The sequence below is a fragment of the Gossypium hirsutum genome, chromosome A06 (genome assembly GCF_007990345.1).
Source record: "Gossypium hirsutum isolate 1008001.06 chromosome A06, Gossypium_hirsutum_v2.1, whole genome shotgun sequence".
NCBI classification, from domain to species: Eukaryota; Viridiplantae; Streptophyta; class Magnoliopsida; order Malvales; family Malvaceae; genus Gossypium; species Gossypium hirsutum.
This window is the reverse complement of record NC_053429.1, coordinates 86859410-86887032: the sequence shown is the minus strand read 5'-3', so window position 1 is coordinate 86887032 and position 27623 is coordinate 86859410.

Below are 27623 nucleotides of genomic sequence, written 5' to 3'. Positions count from 1 at the left end.
CCCGAGCATATCTATTGAGTCTAACAAACTTCCGTTCATAATCGGTAACTGACATGGAACCCTGTTTAAGCTCAAGAAATTCTTTTCATTTCTGATCAATGAACCTCTGACTGATATATTTTTTTCGAAATTCAGTTTGGAAGAACTCCCACGTCACCCGTTCTCTGGGTACAGCAGAAACAATTGTGTTCCACCAATAGTAAGCAAAATCACGTAGCAAGGGTATAGCACATTTCAGGCATTCATCGGGTGTGCAAGATAGTTCATCAAGTACTCGAATAGTGTTGTCCAACCAAAATTCAGCTTGCTCGGCATCATCACTATCTGTAGCTTTAAATTTAGTAGGCCCGTGCTTTCGGATTCTGTCAACCGGGGACTTATTTAACCTCGTCTGATCAGTTACCAGAGGTATCGTAGGTGCAGAGGGTGTACTATTCGGGAGTGGGGGTTGTGGAACAGCCGTATTGGTTCGAATGTATTGGTTGAACCAATCATTCAATACACTATAGAAAGCTTGTCTAGCCTCATCGTTCTGATTGCTTGCAATAGGTTGAGAGTCCATCGGTGCTATCCCAGGTGCGAGAGCAGGCGCTACACTCTCAACATCATCAGCTACCGCTCGATTGGGATCGGGATCCATTACTATACGAAAACACATTTTTAACTGTCAGAATTCATCATACTATCGTATTAATACTATATGGCATGTATAGCTAGACTAAAACACTCTACGTTAGTCCTAGAATTGACTAAACCGTAGCTCTAATACCAATAAAATGTAACACCCCTAGGTCGAGTCTGATCACCGATTTAGGCTATGAGGTATTACCAAGCTAAACATTTAATTTCAATCACATAATCTATCAACAAAAGCAGAAATTGAACTGAATACATACAGATTTATAAGTTATAAAATGCCATCTTCATACGGCCAAGATATTTACAATTACAAAACGTATTTTGTCAACAGTCCAAACTATACATGCCATATCGGGACCAAACTATAACTGTACCAACAAGATCGATAGTACGATGAACTGCTGACGATCCCCGAGTCGGTGGCCAAAATCAACAATCTATAAAACAGAGAGAAAAGAAATAGAGTAAGCTTTCAAGGCTTAGTAAGTTTTAAGCATTTCAACAATTAAAAACATATCATTTAAATCGAACAATGAATATTACCAAATTCATATTCTAATTACAATCACTAGACCAAATATGCACAAGTATACCACACATAAAGACTATTGGCCGAATATAATACACAAAGAATTTTTTAGCACATGCTTTACTTTACTATATGGCTCATACAACTAATTTAATTCACATAATTATATCGTTGTTTGATACTAATGACTCACTTTGCAATCAATTCATATAACGGTATATAATACGTATATACGTACCTGGTCATTACCATGTATCATACATATTCAATAATAGTTAACTTTGAACATTTGAGTTTGTAATCTCTTTCGAATCACCAGCGTTAAGCCTGCTAGGTTTCAAACCCGAATCCCGTTACTAGCTCAAAGTCTGCGGAACTTTAAGCCCGGATATAATACTAGCACCAAGCCTACGGGATTTAACCCGGATATACATTACCAGCACGAAGCCTGCAGGATTTGACCCGGATATACATTACCAGCACGAAGCCTGCGGGATTTGACCTAGATATATATAATATATCGAGAGCTAAGCATATTTACCCACATGATAATTTGGCTCATATAACATATCACATTTGTACTTCACTTTATTCATTCGAGTATGAGCACAAAACGAAAATACACATTCAATATAACTTTCGGTTCAACAATTTTCCACAAGAGCATATAACCATTTCCCTATCTCAGCTTAACTCTTAATTTCTATTCGATTATATTCCATATACTCAAGTTATTTATTAAACAACCTTATTAAAGTAGAGACAATAGATTGCAATTCATTTATCATGCTTATCTCATTACATCAATTATGTAATAACTGTAATTACTCAAAACTTACCTCGGATATTTTGAACAGTTGCGGATAGGCTATTCGATCGCTTTCTCCTTTCCCTTATCTGGTCTAGTTCCTCTTTGCTCTTGAGCTTAAATTTAAACAAATGAATTTGTTTAATCATTTCGAACATTAAAAGCCCTTTTAAAGTACTTAACCCTTATACTCAATAATGAAACCAAACCATATACCTAACTATTTTATCACATCACCTTAAGCACACATATTAACTATCATACACCCATTTCACATGCCAAGTTACAATAGATAAATAAAAAAATCCATACACACCAATAATTTAATTACCCATTTCGACTTTATAGGGTAACTTCAATACATTATGTTTATACAATTTGCCATACACGTACTACATTTTTAACAAGCCGAAATTACTCTTACATATTATCCATTGTAATCATTTCATAGATATAAAACATAGTTGCAAAATCCTTAGCCTAAATGCATATAATAACACCCAAATCATCAACTATTTTAACGCACATGACACATAAGGTTAACTAAAACTCCATTCAATTTTAAGGTATTAACCCTATTAAACTCATACCATGACCATACCTAATCGAATCCAAGTAGAGGATTAATTACAACCACGTATACACCAATATATAATTATTACATGCTTTTATATCATATATATCCCATTCGGCCCTAACCACTCAAACTTAGCTTTCATATACAAATTTCATCTTATGATCAATTGTAGCAAATTACACATAGGTTACATTATTGCCAAACAATGACCGATTATGTATATCAATTAAATAGTTCACATAACACATAACTCAAATAACCAAAGTTCATACAACCCCAAATGTCTAAATATGAATATCCCTCAAATTTTCTTATGACTTAACCTTTTTCTCCTTTTAGCCTAATATCCATTAACATTTAGTTCACATACACAAGCATAATCCCTCAAGACTTATTATATTTTCAAGTATATATCAAATCTATATAGTCGAATATATATTTATTTAGTTCATCAAACCAATATTTAATCCTATTTCCCTTAACACAATTTTATTCGGCAATGACCACAATCATTTAACCAACCAAAATAATAAACCACAACATTTTAAATTCATCTTATTCCTCTCCCTTTTGACTGAATGAATATTTATCAAATGAAAACTCAACTAAACAACAACATTTTTCTTTCTAAAATGCATATACACTCATACGACAACTTTCAATTTGTACTTTTCAACCATGAATTCTACTCATTCAACCATTATTTAAGCTATTTAACAATTAACTAACATCTTCCCAAAAAACTTATCAAAATAATACCAATTTAGCACTTGCCGAATGGACATTTGTTCATTGATTCATGAATTTAAACCATGGGTTAAATAAGCTATGTACTTATCAATTTAATCTTATAGTCAATTAAAATAAAAGATCACACTGCATACCTTAAATTAGGATAGCCATGGCTGAATACCTTGGTTTCCTCTTCAATATTTCCTTTCCCAAATTCAGAAAATCAAGAAGAAAGATGAGCATATATATTTTTTTATCATCTTTTATTATTTTACTAATTAATTTATTTTGAAAATAAAGCCATCATTTATTATAATACTAAAAAAAACATATATTATACAGCAACCATCATTTATGGCCGGCCACTAAACAAAATTGGTGCATTTGACATGCAAATCCCTCATTCATGCATTATTTGGTACTATAAAATTTACCTATCACACTTTCAATTTTTATGACATGAGTCCTATCTTAAAAATTTCACATACAAATAACCAAATCAAAGCATGAAACTTTCACACATGCATTTACACATATAATAAACACAGAATTGAGTAGTTAATTATTTTTATGACTCAGTTTTGTGGTCCTGAAACTACTTTCCGACTAGGGTCAAATTAGGGCTATCACAAGTTTGAAGATAGCACCTTATGAAGCATTGTATGGTCATAAATGTCGGACGCCATTGTATTGGACTGAACTCAAGGAAAATCAGATTTATGGAGTTGATCTAATAAAAGAAACCAAAGAAAAAGTGAAAGTGATTCGAGATTTTTTGAAAGCTGCATCGATAGACAGAAATCTTATGCGGATTTGAAACGAAAGGAAATCGAATTTCAAGTTGGTGATAAGGTATTTTTAAAAGTGTCTCTATGGAAGAAAGTTATTAGATTTGGATGGAAGGGCAAGTTGAGTACGCGTTTTATTGGACCATATGAAATAATTGAAAAAGTTGGACCAGTAGCTTATCGGCTAGCATTGCTATCTGAATTACAGAAGATGCATGATGTGTTCCACGTATCTATGCTACGTCGGTATCGTTCGGATCCTTCACATATAATTACACCGACAGAAATTGAGTTACGACAGGATATGACTTACGAAGAAGAACATATTAAGATTTTAGCTCGAGAGCTCAAACAACTAAGAAATAAAAATGTCACTCTCGTGAAAGTATTGTGGAAAAAGCACGGGGTAGAGGAGACTACATGGGAACCTGAGGAAACTATGAGAAATCAATGTCCACACCTGTTTACCGGTAAGATTTTTGAGGACGAAAATCCTTAAAGGGGGGAGAGTTGTAATATCCTGAATTAGGGCCTAATCGAAATAGTGGTTTCGTGACCACAAATACAAGATAGAAAAAATTATTTTATTATCATTTTAAGGTCTATGGCATGATTGCATGATTGTGTGAAAATTTCGTTTAGAAATTTTATCGATAAAGGGTCCAATTTGATATTTAGGACTAAATTGCAAAAGTTGTAAAATGTGTGTTCTAGTTCACAAAGGTATTAAATACTTCTGACTAATGGGTTTTTAAAGTGGAGGTCCTTGGATAGTAACTAGACCATTATACTAGTTTAGAAAAAAATACCTAAAGGAAGATAAAACACCATAGTTTTTAATTAAGAGCATTTTGGTCATTTAGTTATTAAAATGAATTAAAAACAAAATTAAAAGCCAATTTTTGTCCATCTTCTTCATTAGGCTGAAATTTCAAGGGTTCTTTATAGCTAGGGTTTGTTTCAAGCTTCCAAGCTCCATATTAAGTGATTCCAAGCCCCGTTTTTAATGTTCTTTACGTTTTTGGAATCCCGGTAGCTTGATTTAGCTTATGCTAACAATAAGTCAACCTAGGATTCATATTTGGAAAAATACCCATAGATAAAATTTGTGTATTTTGGTGTTTTATGATAGAATATGAGGTTTTAAATTATGTTAGACAACTTGTGCTACTCGGTTTTAAGTGAAAACGAGTAAAAGGGCTTAATCGGTAAAAAAACTTAATAGTCATAAGTACATGTTAGAGTGTGAATTTGATGTTTCCATAGAAGGTAAAAATGATCAGCGTGTCATAAAACATGAGAAAATAGGATGAGGTTTAATTTACGAGCCTTGGGGAAAAAGTGCAAATATGTAAAAGTTTAGGGGCAAAATGGTAATTTTGTCAAAGTTCATACTAAGGGCTATTTTGATGAATGTATGTATTAAATAAAATTAATTTGGCATTATAGATCAAGAGAAATGAGATTCAAGTCGTGATCGAGGGAAAAATAAAGTTTATGAGGAATAGGATTGATTGCTAAAATTTTGTATCGAGGTAAGTTAATGTGTAAATAAGGTAACATAATTTTTATTTTAAGTGATTTAATGTTATTTATATGACATGATACTTATTATCATGAAATATGATGTTTTGTAAATTATTATTTGGTGATATGCAAATTATGTGAACAACTTGATAAGTTTGAGATGTTAGCAAGTATCGATTTCTATATTCCGAAGAAGGCGATCGAAATGTGTAATTGAAAAGAATCCCATTTGAACCTTGGGAATAGATTAGGGTACAAGTGACATGTCACTAGGATGGTTGAGTTCCAAACTCGTTGAATTGAGTCCGAGTTCGTGAGATGTAACTAGGCATCCGAGCTCATTGAGTTGAGTTCGAGTTCACTTATGGATGCGAACGCCCGAGCTCGTTGAGTTGAGTCCGAGTTCATTTATGGGCGGGTTACATGGTAGCTTGGCTTCATAGATTCAAAAGCTATTGAGCTTGTTCAGTTATGAGTATAGCACTTACGTGCACACTATCTGCGTATCCGAAATTATATTCCTACGTATTCAACAGGAGAATCCTAAGAGAATATTGAGGATGCATAAAACGAAAGTGATTCGATGATGAATGTATTGAAGAAGTGAAAATGGACAGGTATGAGTTTAATTCTTGGTTGGGAACTTGTTGAGACAAAATTGTTGTAAGATAGTAAGTATTTTTATGTTATGAATGTTTTAATGATGTTTATGTTGAATTGCATAATCATGTTACTTTTTATTTACATGTGAACTTACTAAGCATTTATGCTTAGTCCCTCTTTTTTCTTCATTATAGTTTTGACAAGCCAGGTTGAGAATCGAGATAGGTCGAAGGCTCGTTCAGACTATCCAAAGACCTAAATTGGTAAAATGGCTTGTATATTTTTATTGTGGCATGTATAGCAATATCCTCACTTTGTTTAAATGATCATATGATAGGGTTATGGTTTGGTAAGAAAAGGGTTTGTAAATGATTAGCTATTGGAATGGCTAATCAAGTTTATATATGATAACATGTATGCTTTATGTCTTAACTAAATCATGAAAATCCTTGGAATGGTAAAATTGGCCATAAAACAGAGTCATACAACAACAGTAATGTGAATTTGAAAAATCATTAATAATATTAGAAATGGAATTAAATGATAAATAAGTTATAAAATTGAATCTTGATGAGTCTATTTTCATATTGATGGAACAAAATAGGTAAATGAGTTATATTTTATGAGGTATTTAAGTTTTGGTGGAACAGGGTCATAGTGGTCTCTAAATCCCCTGCTCTGAATTTAAATTTTAACCAAAAACTGTAAACAAATAATTAGAAGTTTTACTTTACATGTACAGATTCCTTATTGAGTCTAGTTTTATTAGAAAGAAACAGCATAATCATTAAAGCTCTGTACAGAGAGATATCTGATTCGTAATACACAGGGGTCAAAGTAGTTGAACCCTGAAATAGGGGAGAATTTAACTAATAAACTGTACTAATTTGCCTGACCAAAAATTCTATAAAAAAATTATTAGATAGATACATGAATCTAGTTTTAGGAAAAATTTACGGATCTTAATTTTTAGTTTTGAAACTCGATATATGAATTTTTAAGCGACTGTGACGTAGTTAGCCAGCTTGTCTGGAAATTTTAAAAATAAATTGTTTGAGCTGTTTAATTAATGAATTAAGTTTAGTAACACCTCAAGCTTGACTCTGGCGATGGTCTCGGGCGTGAGGGCATTACATGGTGATACCCTTAAGAATACCTGATCACCTATGGAAAACTTGTTGTCCTTTCTTTTTAAATCAACATAAACTTCTGTCGATCAGATACACCTTTCAGACTGTCCCGAATTACTTTCATAGTATTTTCAATTTCAGAAACTAGTATTTTCAATTTCAGAAACTAGCTTAGGATCTAGAACCCAATGTTTACTTAATTCTGTCCAACATAATGGAGTACGTCACCTACAACCATACAAGGCCTCGTATGGTGCCATATGAATACTAGACTGAAAGCTATTATTGTATGCAAACTCCGCTAATGGTAAGTATGTAACAGCCCAGTTTTGGGCTTAGTTGGAATAGTGGTTTCGAGACCATAAATATGAAGTCAGAGAAATTATTTTGCTATTATTTTGATGTTATACATGATTATATTAGTGCATGAAAAATTTGGTGAGGCAATTTTAGCATTTGTGAGCTTAATTTTGAAAAAGAACTAAATCGCATAAGGGGTAAAAGTTTCATTTTACTTGATCGATGTACCATATAGCTAGAGAACCATAATTGGAGGTCTTTAAAGTGCAATTAGACCCTTTAGAGAGGCATCACTGGCCATAGGAGACAAGAGAGGTCAAATTGTCAAATATTAGGTGAGTAGGTAGCTAAATTGATTAAAATTGAAATAAAATAAAGGGAAGATAATATCACCTTCTCATCTTCTTTACCACCACCAAAATTTTCAGCAAAGGGAAGGGTTTTGAAGCTTTAAAATTTCAACTAGGTTATCGTCTTGCAAGTAAGTGATTAAGATGCTTTTTTTATAATTTTTGTACTTTTAGAACCCTTATGGCATGAGCTAGCTAATGGGGGGACCATTTTGCAAAATGGTTGATAGTCTAGGGATTTTCCATGAAAGTATTTATGATGTTTGCTGAGTTTTTATGGAAGAAAATGAATCTTAGTTGTGAAATAAACAACTTTTGTTAAAGAACTTCTCATGAAAACCTTAATATGACCATTTTGTAAAGATTGTAAAATAGATAGTAATGTGGTGAAATAATCAAAATTTTAGGTCACTCTAATAGTAAAAAGGGTTCAGCTAGGCTTAAGACTTGAAGAAATTCAATAAAAATCAATTTACGAGCCCAAGGGAAAAATTGTAATTTTTGTGAAAGTCTAATGGCAATATGGTCAATTTTTCCAAATTATATATTGTCAATGATTTTGTTAATATGGTGATTAAATGAGTGAATTTTTATCATCTTAGACCAAGAAAGATAAAAATCGAACTTGGACCAGGGGAAAGCCAAGCAATAGAGTAAATCTTCTAATCACCTACATTTTGTAATCCGAGGTAAGTTGTATCTTAATAATGCAACTATATTGCTATGTTGTATGAATGAATTTATATTGCATAAATTATTTTATCGTGATTATGAGAATGCATGTCAAGAAATTAATATAGTAAAGACTTCCGATTGAACATTTGGAATAGACTTGGATATTCGTACCATGACATTGGGTGGTATGTGAGCCAGTGTAAGACATGTCTGGGAAATGCATCGACATTGAAACGAGAGCTAGTGTAAGACATGTCTGGGACATGCATCGGCCTCGGGATATACAAGCTAGTGTAAGACCTATCTGGGACATGGCTTAGCTTGTTGTGTGTCTATGTAAGACCTATCTGGGACATGGCATCAACACCGATTGATGAGTGCCAGTGTAAGACCTCTCTGGGACATGGCATCAGCCTCAATATATAAAAGTCAGTGTAAGACCTGTTTGGGACACGACATTGACTTTAATGTACTAGCCAGTGTAAGACCATGTCTAGGACATAGAGTCGGCATCTTATCCCATGTTTGGGGTTATTGAGTATCCCATAATATTCCAAATAGTTCAACGGAAGATTCCTCAAATATATCAAAAGGAGAAAAGTTATGACCATGTGGTGAGTGGTACAGGTACCTAGTTGAAATGTATGAGATGTGGACATAGTACATGCTATATGAATTGTATTGGATGGTGATGAGTAAGTTGTGTTTATGTTTAATTATTGTATTCAAGAACAGGCTATGAAATTGTTATGAGCATATTGTGGTATGATAATTAGTTGATGTTTATTTACGTGCAATTTACTAAGCTTTATGCTTACCCCGTTTCCTTTCCATTTTCTCATAGTGTCGCCAAAGTAGCTCGTGGATCATCGTTTTACGTCGGAGAAGCCAGTCACACTATCATTTGAAGCCCTTGGTATAGTTGGTTCCTTCAATTTGACTATGGCATGTATAGGATCTTTTAATCTTGTTTTAGTGTCACAATGTTTTGGGGCCAAATGTGTTGGCTTTCTTTAGTATTTGACTCATTCTATACAAGACCATCAAAATGGCCAATATTGAAAGTTGTTATATGAATATGGTTAAACATGTGAATTTCAGCGTATGGATAGCAAAGTGCATAAATTGTTTGTTCAAGCATATGTGAAATGTGTATAGGCCTTACTTAAGGTTGTTTGGTTTAGAAACCATGTTACGTAAGACTTTGGTATGATGGAGGGCGTTATATTGTGTTTCAGGGTGGCAAAAAGTCTTGGTAGATAGCCTTTTTTTGTCCACCCGGGTAGACACACGGTCAGTCCTATGGGCGTGTTGTTCAATTGTGTGTCCCCTGCACCTCGAATTTGCAAGTCAGTATGCATGGTAGTAAACACAAGGGAAGAGACACTACTGTGTGTCTCAGCTATGTGGAGGACACGGTCTATGGCCACGGGTGTGTGCCTTGGTCGTGTGCCTCTATTTGGTTGCTGACATCAGAAATAGAATGTCAAGGTTTTTAGACACAGGCCAGACACGGGGGTGTCATTGCCGTGTGAGGGACAAGGGCAATAGGCACAAGCATGTGTTAGGCCGTGTGAAGACCTCTGTAGGTTCAAATTTGGAATTTAATTCATACGGGCTTGGGACACGGTTGTGTCCCCTTGTGTTTAGGCCGTGTGAACCACATGGGCCTTTGGCATGGCCAGGTCAACAAGGCCACACGGGCGTGTGCCCTATTTCAAGTGACATTTCCCAAAGTTTTTATAAGTTATCAAATTAATCCCAGGCCATTTCCAAAGTATGATTTGGGCCTCGTACGCCCATATTAGGAATCAACAGTCTATGAAAGGAAAGTTTTAATTTGCCTAGTTTTTACATTTTAGAAAAGATTTAATGCATGTGTTTAAGTCAGGTAACGCCTTGTGCCCAACTCTGGTCTCGGACTTGGGTAAGGAGTGTTACAAAGTACTCCTCCCAACTACCCCTGGAGTCTATCACACAACTTAGAAGCATATCTTCTAGGATCTGAATAACTTATTCAGATTGTCCATCAATTTGTGGGTGATATTCAGTGCTGAAATTAAGTTAGGTGCCTAAGGCCTCATGGAGTTTCTTTCAGAACCGAGATGTCAATTGCAGATCTCTATCAGAGATGATTGAAATTGGGATTCCGTGTAATCTCACAATTTCAGTGATGTATAATTTAGCTAGCTTCTGTAAGTAGTAATATGTCCGTATGGGTATGAAGTGGGCAGATTTGGTCAATCGATCAACAATGAACCAAATCGATCTTTCTAGGTGAGGGTTAAAGGCAACCCGTTAACAAAATCCATTGTTACCCACTCCCACTGAGGAATTTTAACTGGTTGAAGCAGGCCAGAAGGTAATTAATGTTCGGCCGTAACCTTTTGGTACGTTAGACAATGGGACACAAACACGTTCTAGGAGGTCCCGATACATTTTGTTCCTACTAGGATGCATAGCATAAGGACTACTATGTGCTTCCTGTAAAATCAACTGTCTCAACTCTTTATCAGTAGCTACGCAAATCCGACCTTTAAAACATAACACATCATCATTATTCAAGCTAAAATCAGAAATCTCATTTGAACCAACATGTTACAATCGCTGAAATAAGGATTTATCATTACTCAATCCAAGTCAGTTTAATCCGTACTTCCGCTAATAGCCCATATCCTCAACTAAACTCAGACGAACTAACGTTGCTCTTAGATTGGTCACCACTCTACTGCTAAGGGCATCAGCTACCACATTAGCCTTACGCGGATGGTACTTTATCGCACAATCATAATCTTTAAGTAATTCAACTCACCTGCATTGCCGAAGATTTAACTCTTTTTGAGTTAATAGATATTTGAGACTCTAGTAATCAGTGTAAATAATACACCATTCACCATGCAGGTAATGCCTACTGATCTTCAGAGCAAACACTACCGCAACCAGCTCAAGATCATGAGTAGGGTAGTTACCCTCGTGTGTCTTAAGCTGTGCCGGTGTATAAGCAACCACTTTACCGTCTTGCATCAGAACACATCCTAACCCGACATGTGATGCATCACCGTATACCACAAACTCCCAATCTGATTCTGGTTGAACTAAGACAGGAGCTTGTGTTAGAATGAACTTGAGCTTATCGAAACAAGACTGTTGTGCCTCAGACTACACGAACGGAGCATCCTTACATAGCATGTTCGTCAGAGGTGGCACAATTAGAAAAAAATCCTTTCAACAAACCTTTGGTAGTAACCGGCTAAACCCAAGAAGCTACGAAGGTCATAAATTTTTCAGTTGTTTCCACTCAACAATATCGTTTATTTTCTTAGGATCGACTCGGATCCCTTCCACGATTACCACAACACCTAGAAAAGCGACTTCCTGTAACCAAAACTCGCACTTACTGAACTTACCATACAACTATTTTTCTCAGAGTATCTGGAGCACACTGCAAAGATGATTATCATGCTCAATTTCAGTTTTAGAGTAGATAAGGATATCATCGATAAAAACCACTACAAATTGGCCCAAGTACAATTGAAACACTCAATTCATTAAATCCATAAATGCCGCCAGGGCATTTATCAAATTGAAAGGCATCACTAGGAACTCATAACGTTCGTAACAAGTCCTGAAGGTAGTTTTGTACACATCAGTCTCTTTGACTTTGAGTTGATGGTAACCAATGTGTAGATCGATTTTGTAGAAGACGGATGCTCCTCGAAACTGGTCGAACAAGTTGTCAATCATCTATAATGGGTACTTATTATTAATTATCAACAAGTTGTTAAGAAGTTCTTAAAGCTACGCTTTTAGATCAGTCAGCTCCTTCAGTGCCATGCGACAGGGTGCAATGGACATCAGAGTTGTACCTGGTAACAGATTAGTACCGAATTCCAACTCGGTACCCTAGGCAATTCCTCAGGAAAAGCATCCAAAAATTCCCTCACAGTGTGGATATCTCCCACAAAAAACTTTGCAGGAACATAATTGAATACTTATGAAAGGTATGCCTCGCACCCCTTTCAGGTTAACTTATCTACTACAAAAGAGGAGATTACATTGGAGATGTAATCTCGATGCTCACCAACCATGACCACCTCGTCATTCTCATTTGTTCTTAGAGTAACTCTCTTGGTTGTACAATCTAGACTGACCTAATACTCTATGAGCCAATCCATTCCAAGAATCAAATCAAACTCATTAAAGGGTAACTCCATCAGATCAGCTGGAAATACCATACCCTGGAGCTCTCTAAGGTACCCGCCAATATCAATGAGAGCATAGTATGGTACAGAATGAATAAAGAAAATACCTGCAATGGCATCAGCATCATCACTATCTTCATAACGTCTCACCGCATATACTAAAGTCAGCTGACGAGCCTCAGTCTGACCTGCACCTCTACCCAGTGCTCTCTGTCCTTTCTTAAGTCCTAGTACTACAACCTCTCGATGGTCACTAAACCACTCTCAGAGGCTGAACAGAATCCGAAGCTAGAGTCTATGCCGCAGCTGGCACTTGATCTGATCGAAAGGGGCAATCCCTAACCTGTTGCTCTATTGACCTACAACGGAGGCACACCCCAACTTCCTCTAGCAATCATCCAGATGATGTTTCCCACAATCACTGCATAGTTGAATCTCAGTCACAACAGCTGGTGCCTCAGCCTAAGGGGGCCTGTCAAATCTCACCCGCTTCTTAGTGTGCTGATGAGAACTACAGTGACCTGAATTCCTCTTAATCTTGCTTTGATCCTTCTGAAAATCATGCCGTTCACACTCAGTGCGCTTCACTTCTTCCACTATCTTTTCTTTGTCAACTAGGACTACAAAAACCCACTCCCTCTAAGGAGCTATCAGAACCCATAGATCATATCTCAATCCCTCCTCAAACCTTACGCACTTGTTATAGTCAGACACTACCAAAGTTCGGGCATACCTACTCAGTCGTAAAAACTCGACTTCATATTCAGCCATAGATCAGTTGCCCCGGACTAGGCTCATAAACTTGCGTCAGCGAGCCTAAACATAACTCGCCCATACATACTTACCCTAGAAAGCATTTTTGAAATAATCTTAATGCACTTGTTCGGGCTGAGCACCTTGCTCAACTGTCAGCCACCACTGATAAGCTTCGTCCCAGAGTAGGGACATAGCACCCTTTAATTTCTAAGAGGGAGTACAGTCAAGATCAGTCATAATACACTTGGTAGCTTCGAGCTAATATTTAGCAATAGTAGGAGCGACTCTTATAACGCTCCTAAACAATTTAGCCCCATTCAACTGGAATCGCTCAGTAACTGACCCTCGGCCTCTTGATCCTGAATGGGTCCCTACGACCCTCTCTAGTGCTTGAATCATGGCCTAGAATAGTGTAACGTCCCCAATCATTAGAGACTAGGACTCTATCTTAGCAGTGGGAGTACCAACTGTTTTGTTGGTCTCTAAGTTAGGCATATTACCCATAGAGGATGACTCCACTCGAGTTCCTCTTCGGTGTCCTCGACGCCTTCAAATACTGCGTCCATGACTACCACGCGAACTCATTATGGTAATCTAGCTACAATGTCAGAGTGCATAGATCAGTTCAGACATCCAATGGGATGATTTCACTAATTCACATCAAAACAATTAACCAGACAACAGTTCAGGTAATACAATCATTAAACAGAACAAAAATACTTATAAGATCAGCATCGGAGGCTTAGTCATTTGTTAAAGTCTTAATTTCCAGATTAGTTCAAATACCTAATTACTTTTATCACACATTATGAGCCCAAAAATAGTCTGAGTCTTGAAAAACTTGACTCTGATACCACTAAATGTAAAATTCTGGACCCGGCCTAGACATCTAGAACAAGTCCAAATGTTTACATCAAGGACGCTAAAGACACCACATTTATAACACAGTCAAAATGAACCATTCATCACATAATACCCACACAACAATTAACTAAGCATGAAGTCTTCCAAACAACACAATACCACAGAATATCGAATTTCCTACTAGTAGTAATTTAAAGAAGGAAAAAGCTTAACTGAGCTCCCATAGCACTATCCTGTTCAAGTTTGATTACCACCTGAAATCCAATCAATAACAAAATGAGTTGCGAACTCAGTGCGTAAAACAAGTTTGCCAACTAGAGCTCATTTATAAAATAGTTCCGAATTCAAAGATTCAGTTTGGTACAGAAATAATTTGAATTCAGATTCAGAACAGATTAGTTATATATGTAAGCAATTTTCAGTTTCATATATGATATAGAGCAAATTCATATGCAATATTCCCACCCCCATTTTCTACGCACCATCTTCGGCCATCTTAACACACCGTTAAGGGAATTCAATGCCCAACCAACCCTATACAACTTAGAGTGTCTGTTTGATACTTTTACAGAGGCACAACTTAGCTGTAGATTAGAATGCGACAAAGTGCCAGAATTAGACTTATACGCATTGTGGCTTAGCCACTATTTCAGAACATGTTACTTATTTCTTCATAATATCCCAACCCATGCAAATACAGAGTACAAATATCCATAGCATGTATTTATTCATTCTAAATCATTTCACAAATAGGTAAGACATTTCAATATCAACATAGGTATCACAGTACACATACAATTATGTTATTCACACATTAGTCTCAGAGTATCAAACAGTTCTCATATAATCAAATTCAATCATTCATATATTGAGAAGGCCAGTATCAGTGTTAAGCAACATTCACGGCCTCAAAAATAGGTTTCGAGCCCCAATAACATGCCACACGACCTGGTCACATGCCCATGTCCTCTGCATGTGTGACTCACAGGGCCTGGGAACACGCCCGTGTCCCTGGCCATATGTGGTCTCGAGCCATAAATAGTGAGTTACATGACCTAGACACATGCCCGTGTCCATTGCCTGTATGAACCTTACACTAATATGGCCACACATAACCTGGACACACACTCGTGTGCCTTGCCTGTGTTGCCCCAAATCGATAAATAGTGAGTTACATGGCCAACCCACGGCCTAGCACATAGCCGTGTGGCTCACATAGCCTGGACACATGCCCATGTGCCTAGCTGTGTGGCATCAACAACCACATTTTTCGGTAATAGAAACTTGCAAAATTTAAGGTTCCTGACACACACTTAGAGAGATTTCAAAGCAACAACAACGGCTAGAGTCTCCGAAGCCTAAAACAACCATACAATAACTTAATCAACCAACTTTGTCAACAATAGCTTACATTTTACACAGAATACTTTATGTTAAAGCTTTCGACATGAACCTTCAATGAAATCAAACTTACCAAAAAGTCAACAACAGTCAATTGATTTGTCGAGTTGGGATTTGCTACTCTCGACACCACCGCCTAATAGGAAACCAAGCGACTAATTACCATAGATTACACAATACGCTCGAGATGGCCAACTCAGATTATAACTCTGGATTAAACAAATTGACAGTGAAGCTTACTTACCAACCTTTCGATCAATGCAATTAATGGCGTATGACTACATCTAGATTCATACTTACTTACAACCGTGATCAAAATGAGGAAGAAAATTAAAGAATCAAAAAGAAAAGAAAAGGGAAGCAGGAAAAAGGAAAAAGGAAAAAATAAAAGAATAATGACAAAAAAAATGAATAAAAGATGACGAAAATTTTAATTCCTAATAACTTCCAGTCAGATACTAGCACTTAACAAAAAGAATGTTCCCTATTTCATACCCTAGGATTCGAACTTGGAACTAGATAGAATACAAATAGATGCTTAACCAGTGAACCAGCAGGCTCATTCTTGTCACAAGTTTACACTTAATTCGTAACGCCCCAATTTTCAGGAATTCAGTGGATGTTGGCAAATTTTAAATTTTTGGTGTTCTGTCTGCTTGGCGTAGATTTAATCAGGTTAGTGGGCCTCTAAAAGGACCAATCTTAAGTTGAAACCCAGTAATTTTAATTAGTCTTGATTCCATAGGAAGAAGGGGTTCTGGTTAATTCGGCTTTTAAGTATTAATTGGGTAAAAATTAAACACAAGGAAGCAGGTGGCAAAGTGGCACTGGGGAGGTTATAAAGGTGGCGTGTGGATGCTAGGGAGAACCAAGGTTCAAGTCACAATGAAAGCATATGAAGGGAATTATTTTTATGGTTGGAAAGGGTAAGTAATGGAACTCAAGTGAAAGATTGTCAGTAGGAGTTTAAATTGCTCAAGGGATTGAGTAAGGAGGGGATAAGGGAGAGGATTTAGGAGCTGATTAGGGAGAGCAGTATTGGTTGAATGGTGGACTCTTAGGGAGCAAGAGTTGGCAGGCCAAGGGTTTGCTTAGGGGGCAAATTTCGGCTAGGTTAAATGCCAAGTATAAATTCGGCATTTAGGGGTAAGTGTGTCGTTTTTCTGACTATCTTTCCTCCTCCTCCATTCTTTTCTTTTTATCTCCATCTACCTTCTCCTCTTATTTTCTCCATAGCTGAATCCTTCTACCACTCTTCCCTACACCACTTCCTTACTATTATTTTTAAGCCTTATAGCCAAATATCATAAAAGCCAAAATCCCGAAGGTTCATATTGTCTGTGTCAAATTCTCCTAGCAAAACCTACTGATCTTTCTTCATCCTTTTTGATCAATTCTTTCCTTTTCTGTACCCCAAACCTCCATCGACAAAGCCACTACAAAACCCTCACCTTTTCTTCACTGTTGCAAAAGGCCGAAAACGCATAGCCTCGGGAACATAGCCGAATTCTGAGATCTGTAAGGGCTATCATTTGAGGGGTTAGATCTGTATCAAAATTGAGTAGGATTCAATTGGAATCATTGACCGAAGGAACCGGTGGTAAGTTTTTGAAACTAATCTTTATTTCAGGTTGTAGAAAAGAGCCGAAACCCCCTAAAGGTTAGGGAGGCTGTTGATTTGGGCTTGTAGCTCTAAGAGTTGTTATAATTGTTTTATTTTGGTAATAGTGTATCTAGAGGCTACTGATCGAAGGCTTGGACAAGTGGAACAACTGGATCTAAACTTAGTTGGTAATTTCGGCAAAGCTAGGATCGCTAGTGCCGAAGGTGTTTTTGGCCGAATATGGTAAGGGGGTTAATATGTAGTTCATTTTAATAGTTAGATTAACGTGTTAGTAATCCAATTGTAGGCAGTTCGTGTGTGGATCTTGTCAACATATCGTCCAAATAGGTGTGTAACTGACACCCTTTCATAGTCTAGATCGGCAAAAGCCGAAAAGCCAAAATGCCTAAAAACTGGTATTTTGTGGACTTGCGAGTGTGCGAATGCTCGTGAGGTAAATTGATTAACGTTTTTGGTAAACTACAATTTTTAGACTACAGAGTGCATGATTTCTATGCCTTCGATATTTTTGGGCTTTATGGGCCAAAATTGGGATAGTGGGCCAACGGGCCCAATTCGGTAAGAACCCTCGGTAAGTGTTTCTATTAGTACATGAAAGGTGGGAATATGCATGAAAACCCTTAAAACTGATAAAATTACTGAAATACCTTTATAGGTAGACAAATTACAAATTTACCCCTAGGAGTAAAATTACTGATATACCCCTAGGGTTAAGGTTGATCTGAATACATGTTTGACTGTTATTATTTACTGGATGTCATGTTAATATTATCTGATGCATGGGACTGGGATACTGATGGAGGAAGTACTGAAAGTGGCTTGTCCACGTACTGGAGGCTTTGCCTCAACTTACTGATAACTGAGCAGCAATGCTTCAACTGTGGAGTGTAGGGCTCGGTGGGAAGAGCTATTCCCCACATGGAGTGTAGGGCTGGTATGGGTGGAGTGTAGCGGTTGGTTATAGGCTGGGTTGGGCTTGCATACACGAATATGTCTGATCTGTTCTGGAATGGGCCTCTGGGCCATACTGTTATCTGAAAATGGGGCTAAGGTCCAGTTTATTTTATTCTGAAAAGGGTTTTGGCCCAATACCCACTGTTATCTGAATGGGTTTAGGCCCAATGGGCTTGAGCTGACTTGGGCTTTGGATGTGTTTTCCTTACACACTGAGCTTTCCAAACTTATCCCTTTCTCTTCCATCCTTGCAGGTGAGCCCTAGTTGGTGGACTTGGAGCTGGGTGGGATTCAGAGTGGCCACGAATATTAATTTCTATTTTTTAGGTTTCACATTTATTATTTTGACTAGTTTTATTCTGGTTTAAGTTGTAAAAAGGCCGCTCTTATTATTTTTATTATTTTGGGTTATTAAATTGGTTAGCTCTAGGGCACAGTTTATAAAAGTTACTTATTTTCAAAATAACACGATAACCAAGCAAAGCTTCCGCAATGTAAACGTTTTCAAAGAAAATAAATATTTTAAATAGATTTAAACTTAATTAATTATTCGTGGACTAGTAACAGGCTTAAAGTGTGGTAATGGATGTGTGCATGTCTAGGATTGGATCCGTGAAAAGCTTGGTACTTAAGCAATCCAACAGACTCAACTCCTCTTTTCTGGCTTCCTACTTGGTGCACAACTTCCATTCACTTTAACTTAAAACAAAACATTCTTCAAACCCTAAGAAAGATTTTTGGATAAAACATAACTTTTTTAGTAACATTCTCTATGTGACATGCTGAATTTGGCCGTAACATCTGGGCCGAGTTTGAGGTGTTACATTTAGTGGTATCAGAGCCCGGTTGCAACAACTCAGTTGTGGATCGGGTCCAAAAAGGTTTTCATAAAATTGAGCCCAAAGAGGGTATTTTTGAATAATCTGATTTTTGAAAACAATTTTTTTTTTGAAAGGAGTTAATTTCCAAACTTGTTTTCTTTAAACCAAAGGTGTGAGAAATGGATTTCAAAAAGGCCTAAATCTTTTGAGTTTGTCTGAAAACTAATGAGGTGGCACACTGAATCCCTGGCACCAAGTCTGTAAGTATCTTTCTATTTTATATACTGAATTGCACTATAGATAGTACTGAGCCTTAGAGATAGTACTATAGATAATGTAGCATTAAGGCTACAAAACTGAGACTGTAGGGTAAACTAAGCCCTAAGAAACTGAGACAGTAGCTAAACTGCGGTCACGCGAGAACAACTCTGAAACTTTATCTGTTCATAAGATATTCTATAATAAACAGTGGAAACAGTAAACTAACGACATAAAATTCGTAATCAGATAAATTGATATGAGTACAAGAGCTACTCAGGGAAGAGGCCATGGTCGAGGCCGAGGCCAAGTAGTACTCAAGTTGGATCTTCATCTTCTGAACACATACCAGCTGGAGTGACACGACCACCACCGGTGGATGAAAATGGGCCGTATGATCAGGCCGCGAGGGACGATGCTCTGTCCCAGGCCATGTTAAAAGTTTTGGAAAGGGTGGCCGGAGCTAATGTCCGGCCCATGAGCAGAGGATCCATTACTGAGCGACTCCAGGCCAACAGAGTGGACGTTTTTAGGGGTATATCTGGAGTAGCCCCAAATGTGGCTGAGTACTAGCTGGAAGCCACGGAGCGGATTATGGATGACCTGGACTGCTCAGTGGAACAGAAGTTAAAAGGGGCGGTGTCATTACTGCGGGACGAGGCATATTAGTGGTGGATCACTATAAGAGAGGGTACCCTAGTTGAGAGGGTAACTTGGGAGTTGTTCAAGCAGTCTTTCAAGGTGAAATATGTCGAAGCTAGCTATGTGGATGCACGAAGAAAGGAATTCCTGAACCTGACCCAGGGTAGTAAGACCGTTGCTGAATATGAGGCAGAGTTTCTGCGATTGAGCCTGTATGCTAGTGGCATTGTCTCCACCAAATATGAGTGCAGTGTTCGTTTTGAATATGGCTCAGGGATGAGCTAAGGGTGCTCATAGCTCTGCAGAGAGAGCGTGATTTTGCTGCACTCGTAGAGAAGGCTAAGATAGCCGAAGAGGTGAAGCAAGCCGAATGAAAGAACCGTGAAAGGGATCGAAACTGATTCAGGAGGGATGCTGGACTAGCTGGTCTGCAAACTGAAATGTTAAGAGAGCCAGGATGGAGGAACCAGTTCGAGTAGTTCCGGTGAACACAGTTAGACCACAAGCTTGTGGAGATTATGGTAGAATGCATCTGGGGGAATGCTGGAAGCGTTCTGGGGCTTTTCTTCGTTGTGGATCAAAGGAACATAGGATCAGGGATTGTCCTAGGAGGCCAGCTCAGACTCAAGTGGCTGAACAAGAGGCTGTACAACCTGTCCAACCAGCGTTAGGTGGACCACCACCGTCGAGAGGTCATGGCCAAGGTCGCGGTGGCAATGGCCGTGGACGTGGGGCACCGGCAGGGGTACTGTTAATGCTGAGGTTCGTCAGACAGCTTTGGTATATGTTGCTCGTCGTCGCGAGGAGGGTGACGTACTTGATGTCATAACTGGTACGTTTTTATCTCTGGGGTACCTTATACTGCTCTGATAGATGTGGGGTCAACTCATTCGTATGTTGTATGTGACATTTCTAGGGCATTGGGTGTTCACTTTGAGGAGACTGTGTATGGGGTAACTGTGATAAGTCCTTTAGGTTACTCGGTTAAAGTAGAGAAACTCTTTAGGGAGGTGCCTTTAGAGACTCAAGGTAGGATTTTCTGTGGAGACTTGATGGAGTTAGCATTCAGAAAATTCAATTTGATCCTAGGGATGGATTGGTTGACCAAGCATAGGACAATGTTGGATTGTGCAGCTAAGAGGATGGTGTTAAGGACTGTTGAGAATGAAGAGGTAATGATTATTGGAGAACAAAGAGATTACTTGTCCAATGTGGTATCGGCTTTAAGGGATGAGAAACTAATGCGTAAAGGATGCGAGGCATATTTGGCTTTTGTAAGCCAAGTTGAAACTGAGGATCTGACTGTGGAGACCATCAGAATTGTTAGGTAATTCTGGGATGTTTTCCCAGAAGAGCTTCCTGGATTACCTCCGAATTGGGAAGTTGAATTTGGAATCGATTTACTGCCTGGAACAGCTCCAGTATCCATTGCACCCTATAGGATGGCACCGAAGGAGTTAGTGGAACTGAAAGCTCAAATCCAAGAGTTGTTGGATAGAGGCTTCATTAGACCTAGTATGTCTCCATGGGGAGCACCTGTTATGTTTGTGAAGAAAAAGGATGGCACGATGCGCATGTGCATCGATTATCGCCAGTTGAACAAACTGACGATACAGAACAAATACCCACTGCCAAGAATTGATGATTTATTTGACCAACTTAGAGGAGCTTCGATATTTGCCAAGATAAACCTTCGATCTGGATACCATCAGCTAAGGGTAAAGGAAGTGGATATTCACAAGACAGCATTCAAAACTTGATATGGTCATTACGAGTTCCTGGTTATGCCGTTTAGGTTGACGAACGCTCCTGCCACTTTCATGGATTTGATGAATCGAGTATTCCAACCTTACTTGGACCGATTCGTGGTAGTTTTCATCGATGATATTCTGGTATATTCGAAAACCGAGGAGAAACATGAGGAGCATCTACATATTGTGCTGCAAGTGCTGAGAGAGAAGCAACTGTATGCGAAGTTTAGTAAGTGTGAATTCTGGTTGTGAGAAGTGGCTTTTCTAGGTCATGTGGTTTCCGCTGAAGGAATTAGAGTGGATCATCAGAAAATTGAGGCAGTTCTGGGATGGAAACCACTAAAGTCAGTATTGAAAATTCAGAGTTTTCTGGGTTTGGCAGGCTATTACTGAAGGTTCGTAGAGTGATTTTCTCTAATTGCTGCACCATTGACGAAACTGTTAAGGAAAGGGGTAGAATTTGTCTGGGCTGAGAAACAACAAAAAGCTTTTGACCATTTGAAAAAGGTATTGACTGAAGCGCCAGTGTTGATTCAACCGGAGTCTGGGAAGGACTTCTCTGTATACAGCGACAGCTTAAGCCTCATGAAGCGAACTACCCTACGCACGATTTAGAGCTAGCAGCAGTGATCTTCGCATTGAAAATCTGGAGACATTACTTATATGGAGAAAAGTGTATCATATACACAGACCATAAGAGTCTGAAGTATCTGTTGACTCAGAAGGAGTTAAACCTTAGGCAACGAAGATGGGTAGAGTTGCTTAAGGATTACAACTGTTCGATTGAGTACCACCCAGGTAAGGCTAACGTGGTGGCTGATGTGTTGAGTCGAAGGGTTGTTACTGATTTCAGAGCCTTGTTTGCACGTTTGAGTCTGTTCAACAACGGAAGTCTGTCTGCAGAATTGTAAGTGAGGCCTACTTGGACTAAGCAGATTAAAGAAAAATAGTTGAAGGATGATTCGTTAGTTCTTCGGGTTCGGCAAGAAAGGCAAATTGTGTCCACGGTTTATAGGGTCTTATTGGGTTCTTAAACGAGTAGGGCCAGTAGCGTATCAGTTACAGTTACCATTGGAGTTGGACAGAATCCATGATGTCTTTCATGTGTCTATGTTGAGGCGATATCGATCGGATCCTTCACATGTTGTGCCAGTGGAGGAGATTGAAGTAAAGACTGATTTGACCTTTGAGAAATAACCCGTGCAAATTGTGGATAGAGAGGTTAAAGTTCTAAGAAAGAAGTCAGTTCCGTTGGTCAAAGTACTGTGGCTTAATCATGGAAGGGAAGAGGCTACTTGGGAGTTAGAAGAGACTATGCGTCAACAATACCCTTAATTATTTGGATCAGATAAATTTCGAGGCCGATTTCTTTAAGGGGGTAGAGTTGTAATGCCCCAATTTTCGGGAATTCTGTGGATGTTGGCAAATTTTAAATTTTTGGTGTTCTGTCTGCTTGGCATAGATTTAATCAAGTTAGTGGGCCTCTAGAAGGACCAATCTTAAGTTAAAACCTGGTAATTTTAATTAGTTTTGATTCCATAGGAAGAAGGGGTTCTAGTTAATTGGGCTTTTAAGTATTGATTGGGTAAATATTAAACACAAGGAAGCAGGTGGCAAAGTGGCATGTGACACCACTGGGGAGGTTATAAAGGTGGTGTGTGGATGCTAGGGAGAACCAAGGTTCAAGTCACAATGAAAGCATATTAAGGGAATTATTTTTATGGTTGGAAAGGGTAAGTAATGGAACTTAAGTGAAAGACTGTCAGGAGGAGTTTAAATTGCTCAAGGGATTGAGTAAGCAAGGGATAAGGGGGAGGATTTAGGAGCTGATTAGGGAGAGCAGTATTGGCCGAATGGTGGACTCTTGGGGAGCAAGAGTTTTCTGGCCAAGGGTTTGCATAGGGGCCAAATTTCGACTAGGTTAAATGCCAAGTATAAATTCGGTATTTAGGGGTAAGTGTGCCATTTTTCTGACAATCTTTCTTCCTCCTCCATTCTTTTCTTTTTCTCTCCATCTACCTTCTCTTCTTCTTTTCTCCATAGCCGAATCCTTCTACCACTCTTCCCTACACCACTTTTTTACTATTATTTTTAAGCCTTATAGCCGAATATCACAAAACCTGAAATCCTGAAGGTTCATATTGTCTGTGCTGAATTATCCTAGCAAAACCTATTGATCTTTCTTCATCCTTTTTGATCAATTCTTTCTTTTTCTGAACCCCAAACCTCTGTCGACAAAGCCACTACAAAACCCTCACTTTTTCTTCACTGTTGCAAAAAGTCGAAAACACATAGCCTTAGGGACATAGCTGAATTTTGAGATCTCTAAGGGCTCGAATTTTGTTATCATTTGAGGGGTTAGTTCTACATCAGAATCGAGTAGGAGTTAATTGGAATCATTGACCGAAGGAAGCAGTGGTATGTTTTTGAACCTAATCTTTATTTCAGGTTTTAGAAAAGAGCCGAAACCCCCTAAAGGTTAGGGAGGCTGTCGATTTGGGCTTGTAGCTCTAAGGGTTGTTATAATTGTTTTATTTTGGTAATAGTGTGATCTAGAGGCTACTGATCGAAGGCTTGGACAAGTGGAACGACTTGATCTAAACTTAGTCGCTAATTTCGGGAAAGGTAGGTTCGCTAGTGCCTAAGGTGTTTTTCGCTGAATATGGTAAGGGGGTTAATATGTAGTTTGTTTTAATAGTTAGATTAACGTGTTAGTAATCCAATTGTAGGCATTTCGTGTGTGGATCTCGTTAGCATATCGTCCAAACAGGTGTGTAACTGACACCCTTTCATAGTATAGATCGGCAAAAGCCGAAAAGCCAAAATGCCGAAAAATCGGTATTTTGTGGACTTGTGAGTGTGTGAATGCTCGTGAGGTAAATTGATTAACATTTTTGGTAAACTACAATGTTTAGACTGCAGAGTGCATGATTTCTGTGCCTTCGATATGTTTGGGCTTTATGGGCCAAAATTGGGATAGTGGGCCAACAAGCCCAATTCGGTAAGAACCCTCGGTAAGTGTTTCTGTTAGTACATGAAAGGTTGGAATATGCATGAAAACCCTTGAAACTGATAAAATTACTGAAATACCTTTATAGGTAGACAAATTACAGATTTACCTCTAGGAGTAAAATTATTGATATACCCCTAGGGTTAAGGTTGACCTGAATGTATGTTTGACTGTTATTATTTACTGCATGCCATGTTATTATTATCTGATGCATGGGACTGGGATACTGATGTGGAAGTACTGAAAGTGGCTTGTCCACGTACTGGAGGCTTTGCCTCAACTTACTGATAACTGAGCAGCAATGCTGCAATTGTGGAGTGTAGGGCTAGGTGGGTTGAGCTATTCCCCACATGGAGTGTAGGGCTGGTACGGGTGGAGTGTAGCGGTTGGTTATAGGCTGGGTTGGGCTTCCATACACGAATATGTTTGATCTATTCTGCAATGGGCCTCTGGGCCATACTGTTATCTGAAAATGGGGCTAAGGTCCAGTTTGTTGTATTCTGAAAAGGGCTTCGGCCCAATACCCACTGTTATCTGAATGGGCTTAGGCCCAATGGGCTTGAGCTGACTTGGACTTTGGATAGGTTTTCCTTACACACTGAGTTTTCCAAACTCACCCCTTTCTCTTCGATCCTTGCAGGTGAGCCCTAGTTGGTGGACTTGGAGCTGGGCGGGATTCAGAGTGGCCACGAAGATTAGTTTCTGTTTTTTTAAGTTTCGCATTTATTATTTTGACTATTCTTATTCTGGTTTAAGTTGTAATAAGGCCGCTCTACTTATTATTTTTATTATTTTGGGTTATTAAATTGGTTAGCTCTAGGGCGCAGTTTATAAAAGTTACTTATTTTCAAAATAACACGATAATCGAGTAAAGCTTCCGCAATGTAAACGTTTTCAAAAGAAATGAATATTTTAAATAGACTTAAACTTAATTAATTATTCGTGGACTAGTAACAGGCTTAAAGTGTGGCAATGGATGTGTGCATGTCTAGGATTGGATCCGTAAAGAGCTTGGTACTTAAGCAGTCCAACAGACTCACGTCCTCTTTTCTGGCTTCCTACCTGGTGCACAGCTTCCATTCACTTTAACTTAAAACAAAACATTCTTCAAACCCTAAGAAAGATTTTTGGATAAAACATAACTTCTTTAGTAACATTCTCTATGTGACACGCTAAATTCGACAGTAACGTCTAAGCCGGGTTTGGGGTGTTACATAATTGAACTTAACTACATAACATATGGACAAATGTTATTTTTTCAAAAAATACTAGAACTATTAACAATGTGACTAGAGCTCCAAACCCTAATCACAAAAGCAGAACACACAACCACAGATACAAATACTTAATTACTGCAAATTCTCACAATTAAATTCTCAAAATTTTGGGGTGTTACAGATGACAGGACACTCTATCATGTAAGTAAAAAAAATTGTGAATGATTTATAAAAGTCAATAATTTTATTTAAACATAATCAAATATTAGTTAATTATAACTTCTATAAATAAATTCCTACAACTCTCAAGTTTAGGGTTTATAATTTCGGGTTTAATGTTTAGGTTTAGGATGTTACGTTTAATGTTTATGATAATGGGCTTATGATTTAGGTTCTCGAGTTTAAAATTCAAGGTTTTAGTTTATTTATTTATTTTATGCTAAGGTATTGTAACAACCTATACCTAGCCTGGTCACTAAGCCCAAATACTGCTACATGCAGTTTTGTTTTATTTTGATTACTCTAGCATTTATGAGAATATCAAGTCATGCAAACTTAGTTTAGCATTTAATCATACCAAAATACGACAAACAAACATAAAATGTACATAACTTGTAACACCCCTTACCCCGAGATCGGGCAAGGTACGAGGCGTTACCAGATACATACTCAGACACTTTGGGAAAATACAGATTATAAAATTTCATTCTAATTTAAAACCAGCCAAACAACATCATAGTGTCCCGATTATGGACCTACAAGGTCCAGACCTACATTAAAACTGATCCAGAACTAAATCGAGCATTATAGAAAATTTTAGAAAAATTACTAGGGTTATGCCTCACATGCCCATGTGGAGGCAAACCACACGCCCGTGTGCTTAGGGACATGCCCATATGTCCTACCCGTGTTGAATTATTTGGATTTATTTATCATTTCAAACTTACAGGATTTTTCACACGGCCAAGCACACGTCCGTATCCTTGGCCCCTGTCTCGCACACGGCCTAGACACGTCCGTGTCATCGCCCATGTTCAAAAACCCAGGCATTCTGTTTATGACATCATCATTCATTTTAAGGCACACGCCTGTGTACTAGGCCGTGTCCTCCACACGGTTGAGACACATGGCCGTGTCTCTACCTATGTGTTTACTACCATGCAAACTGACCTAAAATTTTACGTGCAGGGGACACACGGCCAAGCAACATGCCCATAGGGATGCCTGTGTGTCACATACGGCCTAGACACATGCCCTTGTGTCTACTCGTGTGGACCTTTTTAAGGCTATTTTCCAAGCTTTTGGTCACCCTCTGCCATTCATACACACTTAGAGACTTCAATGGTATCTAACATGGCCTAATTATACTCTAAAACAACCTTGACGTAACTCATTGCATGTTAACCTCACATCATCGGTTTAGTACATGCTAAATTATCCTTTTCGTATTAGGGATTAACATAAC